Below are 6,000 nucleotides of genomic sequence, written 5' to 3'. Positions count from 1 at the left end.
CACATCTGGTGAGTATGGGCTTGGCACACCTAGGGTCCTGAGCTGGATATCATCATTCTTCCCTTTCTTGGTGATTCCCTTCTTCTCTCTCTCTCTCTCTCTCTCTCTCTCTGTCTCGGGGTAATTCAGATTTTTTTTTTTTTTTGGCTGGTGCAGCATACGCCCCAGGCTTCCTTGCACCACACAGCTAATAATAATAATAATAATAATAATAATAATAATAATAATAATAATAATAACTTCAACCGACAGAAAGAATGCAGTGTCTTTTTAATTCCCCTTGTTCAGTTGAATATCACTAGCGAAATCATGTAGCTGAGTAGTCAGGAGCGAGAATGTGTAGTACGTGTTCCTTGAGTGGATAGGGGTTCAAGCCCATGACTCTAAATACGATAAATCTTTGTATTGACGAGTTATTGTAAACTCTATTGACTTGGTTGTCATACTGGAATGTAAACATAAATTTTAATTTTTACATGCGTTTCTACCAGTTTGACTGATACCTGCTCAAGAATATAGTATAGCTTTAAAGAATCCAATGTGTTAGAGCTCGTTTCCAGTTTGTTTGAAGAGAACAATATTGCTCGTTTTTATCTTCAAGTCATGTTAATACGATATTATGAATAAAATGTATTCTATACGGAAAAAATACATTTTCCTGATATTAACTATATAAACAATTGACATATTCTCATGCATACAGAATAAAATTATATGTAAGAACGTATTTTCGCTTCTGAAATCTGAATTAAAATTGACATTTTTCGTTTAATTAAACATGAAATGGGTAAATTCTTATTTTTCGCCTGAGTTTTCGTTGAAAAACACGCTCGTTTATATCGGAAACAAACACGAGGGTCTATTTTAACTATTCGCACATCTTTGCAGTCTACTGAGAAAGAGATAGTAATCACATATACATCTTAACTACACACACAAATAGAGAAATGCGGCCTTTTAAATATGCCGACCGGGCTAGCCGAGTGGGTAAAGTACCTGCCCGGCAACCCAAAGGTCGCGGGTTCGATTCCCGCCTCGGGCTTGGATCAAAGTACTGCAAAAACCTTGGGAGGTGCAATATGGCCACAGAAGCCGATGCGCCAACAACTACCAAAAAAAAAAAAAAAAGCGGCCTTTTAAACTCATATATCGCTAGAATAATCCCGGAACTTGTTCTCGAAACTGAAACTTTGGAACTGATTCTTGTCGAAATTCGGAAATAACTACTAACACGAATCGTGCTGCAAATATCGCTCTGGAAATTATGAAAAACTTTTAATTTTAAACGGATAAATTTTCATTGCTGACGATTTAGTTTTTGTCTGTGTAGCAAATAGACAAAGTGTCTCGTCGTTTGTAACTATGGTGGTTAGGAAAGTTTGATCCCGAACAGAACTTTGAACATGAACACCGATTGGTCAGTTTTTAAAAACAAATCAAGCACTGTGATTGGATTATATCAATTTTTTCCCTTGGACTGAGAGCGTTAGGGAAAAAAATCGGATTTTGGGGGAACATATGCGCGTTTATTTGTAAAATTTACGACATTTCATGTACACTTTTTTTCTCACACTGTATACTTCCAAACATCAACATCAAGTTTTTTTAAAACTCGAATAATGCCTTTTGTTTCCGAAAATAGAAAACAGGCTGTTTTTTCAAACTTTGGAAATTTTTAAGCTTTAGAAATCATACTTATTTTTTTTTTATTATTTTTTTTTATGAGAACCCCAAACACGAGAGGTATTATAACCTATAGTACTTAGTACCGTGCTTGGGTTGGAGGTTGAGAAGATGAAAGAAGATATCTGTTGACATTGGACTTGAACTTCTGTAGATTGTAATTTTCAGGAAATACGTATGAAGGAAGGTTGTTCCAGAAAACGGCAGTTGAATGAATAAACGAGGAAGATGAAAAGTTGGTTCTGTGGGTTTGAAGTTGGACAGTAAATGGATGTTGGCTGGTGGCGGCACGTCTTCATACTGTTTTGAAAGAGAGAGCGGGTATTATAGAAGCCAATTCAGAAGAACAGTGCCCATGGAAGTATCTGTAGAAGAGGCATTCAGCAGAAACAGTGCGTCTATGAGAAAGCGAGTGGAGAGACTCTGTTAGAGATGAATCATTAATTAACCTAACTGCTCTCTTCGGAATGGAATCAAGAAGCCTGAGAGAGGTTTTGGGGGCACCACCCAAGATGTGGGAACAATATTCCATGGCAGGGCGGATTTGCGATTTATACAGAGTGAGCAGCTCTTTGGAAGAAAAGGAACGCCGCGAGCGAAAGAGAAAACCAAGTTTTTTAGATGCAGAGGAAGCAATATTTATAATGTGCTTGTGCCAAGAAAGATTAGAAGTCAGGGTAATCCCCAAAAGAGATATATCATTTTGCCTAGACATCGGAGTGTCACAAAAGATAAGCATAGGAGCAGAAGACCCTTTTTGCGAGATATAAGACAAGACTGAGTTTTTAGAAGGGTTGAAATCAACTAAGTTGTCTTTGCCGCACTGGAGAATTACCTGAAGATCGGCATTTAAGGAATTAGTAGCAGAGTTTCGAGAAGTTGAAGCTGATTGAGCAGGACAGGGTTTCTCAAAATGGAAAGTGGAATGCAATGTGCTATCATCGGCAAAACTATGGATAGGATTTCCAGTCAATGGAAGAAGGCCAATGATATACAAGAGGAAAAGAGTGGGGGAATGGACTGAACCTTGGGGGACACCGGCATTAGTAGAGAAGTTAGAAGACAGAGAGCCATCTACCATCACCCTCAGTGAGTGATCAGAGAGAAAATTGGATAACTAATTACTAAAAACAGTTGGCAAACCATAAGACGGAGCTTGTTTAGAAGACCTTTATGCCAAACACGATCAAAAGCCTTTGAGATGTCAAGAGCAACTACTTGAGTTTCACCGAACATTTCCATTGAATTAGTCCATAAATGGGTAACATAAGCCAGAATATCACAAGTGGATCGACACTGACGGAATCCATTCTGGCGATCCTTGATCAGACGGAAGGTTTCTAGGTAGTTTAAGAGTTGGCGGTTAATTTATTTCTCCATTACTTTAGAAAGAGTAGAAGTAATTGCAATGGGACGATAATTGGATGGGAGGGATTTGTCTCCATTTTTAGGAACTGGCTGGAAAAGAGCAAATTTCCAAGCAGAAGGGAAAACACCTTTGGAATAAGAAAGTGAAAAAAGGTGGCAAAGAATAGGAGTAAGTTCAGGAGCAAAGGTTTTCAGAACAAGCGGAGAAATACCATCAGGACCTGGAGCTTTTGTAGCATCAAGATTCATCAAAATCCTTCTGATATCCTTTTGATGGAAGACCACAGGAGGCATTGAATGGCGCGTGTTGGGAATGGTGGGAGGTGTTTTACCAAGATCATTAATGCATGAGCTGGAAGAAAAATGGGATGCTAGCAGGTCAGTTTTATCCTTGGCTGAAGTGACAACAGAACATCTGGTTTGGACAGAGGTGGGAGCAGAGATGGGCAAAAGTTGCGGCCAATAGCTTTGGCAAGAGACCAGAATGCTCGGCTACCATTAGGGCAAGAAGCAAGTTTTCTACTCTTAGCCTGTTCAAACTCTAGTTTGGACTGATTAATTGATTTGTTGACTGATTTGTTGATATACATATTATTCTTGGGTATGATTTGTGGATGTCAAGCCACTACCACCACTTTACAAAAATTTACAAAAATTCAAACAGGCCGATCACGTTGCATTTCAGAACATCAGCGTTACACATCTGATAGTGACATGTTTGTTTCGAAATTAAACTTCCTGTTTTTAGCTGTTAAGTTCAAAGACATAAGAGCTAACCACCATTAAAATTTTACTTATACAGAGTTTTGTACTTCGCTGTCCGGATTTAAAAGTCAGAATTAATTCACTTATTGTCTGTAGCTTAATTCTAAACGAACAACACTCACATATTACATTGAAACTGGCAAATCAGTACGCTCCTATTCACACAACGAATTTAAATCCATTTAACGTTTATATAGGTAGTCAATAAAACTATGCTTTCGTAAATTTTATGTGTCGGTGTGTGCTTTTTTTTATTTTTAAGGATAAGAAGCATTGACAGAATAAAACTTTAAAAATTAACTGTTAAAGAAGATAAACTTGACTGTCTAAAGAGATTGAGAAAGTAAACCCAGTCTGATTTGCCAAACTTTGAAAATTTTAAATTTCAGAAAACACTGTGACATGAACTTACATTCTGTCGAATGTAAGTTCACATTCAAACTTTGTATACTTCTTGCTCGCATATAATTTCAAACTCAATGCACACCATTGAAAATAGAGGAAAAGGACAAAATGTGTTTCTTCTTGCTATGAAAGCAGTTCTTTGTGACATTATGAAATCGCAATACGATTAAAACACATAGGTGGACAGTTTGGGCCATCTAGTTCTCTCTCTCTCTCTCTCTCTCTCTCTAATTTTGTGGTTTTAGTTGTTAACACAAGATGTTAAAGTGTAAATTAGCAGAGTTAAGTTAGACATTTTGGTTCTCACCACAAGAATAAAAGTTAAAATTGCACATTCACAGGTTAGAGGAGGAGGTCTTGGACTCTATAGTTGGGAAGGAGTTGGGGATTGCCAATATCTGTGGACATGTTTTCCTCTTTTTGAATTTGGTTTAATGCTTTTTGTTGTGTTTAAGATTAAAAATTGAAACGTCAAAATTCGATCTTTGTTTTTCTCTACTTTTGACAGCTGATATGTTTCTTAACAACACACGAATGTATTGAATGCAGGCTGCTGAAGGGCATCAGTTCGAAGAAATTCAAACGGTGGCAAACAACAATAGTTCAAAAGCCCAGGATATGTGTCAGATCCTCAAAGGTTGACTTCTTTACACAATCCGTATTATTTTAAACTTGAACTTGCTATTACCACAGGAAAAAAAAAAAAAAAACTGAAGTCATAGCTTTGCTAATTTTCATCTCACTTTCCTTCTTGTGTTAACATTAGCGAAGAATTCTTATCATTCGGTTTTAAGGATAAGAAGCGTTACAGAATAAACTTTAAAATTAACTGCTAAACTTAGCTGGTTTGGAGAGATAATAGACTTAGCCTGACTGTAGTTCGAGTTTATAGAGATAAAGTTTACATGGTGTATCCGTGAACATGACAGTTGTTGCGAACGCATGATAGCATTCATTTACATATATTTTTTTTAAATTTACATCTCTTAAAAATTATAATGTCCCTACCGTCATGGTAAATTGTAGAAAATAATACTACTTCCTTCTTAAAACTAACACTAAAAAGCAACATAAAATTAACGATGTAGACCTGACCAAACAACCACAATTCAAGCCAGAAATCAGGATCTAAAGCTGAAAAATAGACTTGACCATCCAAAAACAACGGGAACTGTAGGTGTGGATCACAACAGAATGGGCACAATTTACAAATCTTATGTACTGTTGTTTTATGGCCTATGTATTTTTACTGAAAGATAACTAAGACAATGAACTGTCTACGACCATTGATGTTGTGGACAGAGGTGGAAAAAAAGCATACAAAGTTGAGTCTCTCGTAATCCGTCATTCTACAGAAACTTTTAAATGTAATTACCAAAAGGAATTCAAAAAGTTCGCTATAAAGAAGTTCGTTAAACACAGGGCCGACTGTAATTAAATCAAAAATAAAGCAATTTTAAAATATAAGACTGGTCGAATGTGCCCTTAAAATGCTGCACCTGGGGCTGGCCCCACTGTAGTTCCGGCTATGATCACAGTTTAATAATATGAAAATCACCGATTAAAATTTGCAAAAAAAAAAAACCATTATACAAATTATAATCAAACATGCAACTACTGTATTGTAACAATCCTTTTCTTCTTTGTATGTTTATCAATCATTTCATTTATTAATTTTTCCGATAACTGATTCGAGCCCTCTAAGCTTATCTTCACAAATTTTTGCAATGTTACATACAGATGCATATATAAAATAAAAAGGATATAAAATGTATTGTT

This window comes from Mastigoproctus giganteus, chromosome 1 (assembly GCF_048544385.1).
Source record: "Mastigoproctus giganteus isolate SK-2022 chromosome 1, ASM4854438v1, whole genome shotgun sequence".
NCBI classification, from domain to species: Eukaryota; Metazoa; Arthropoda; class Arachnida; order Uropygi; family Thelyphonidae; genus Mastigoproctus; species Mastigoproctus giganteus.
The sequence above is the reverse complement of the archived record's forward strand: the minus strand, read 5'-3'. Positions refer to the sequence as shown.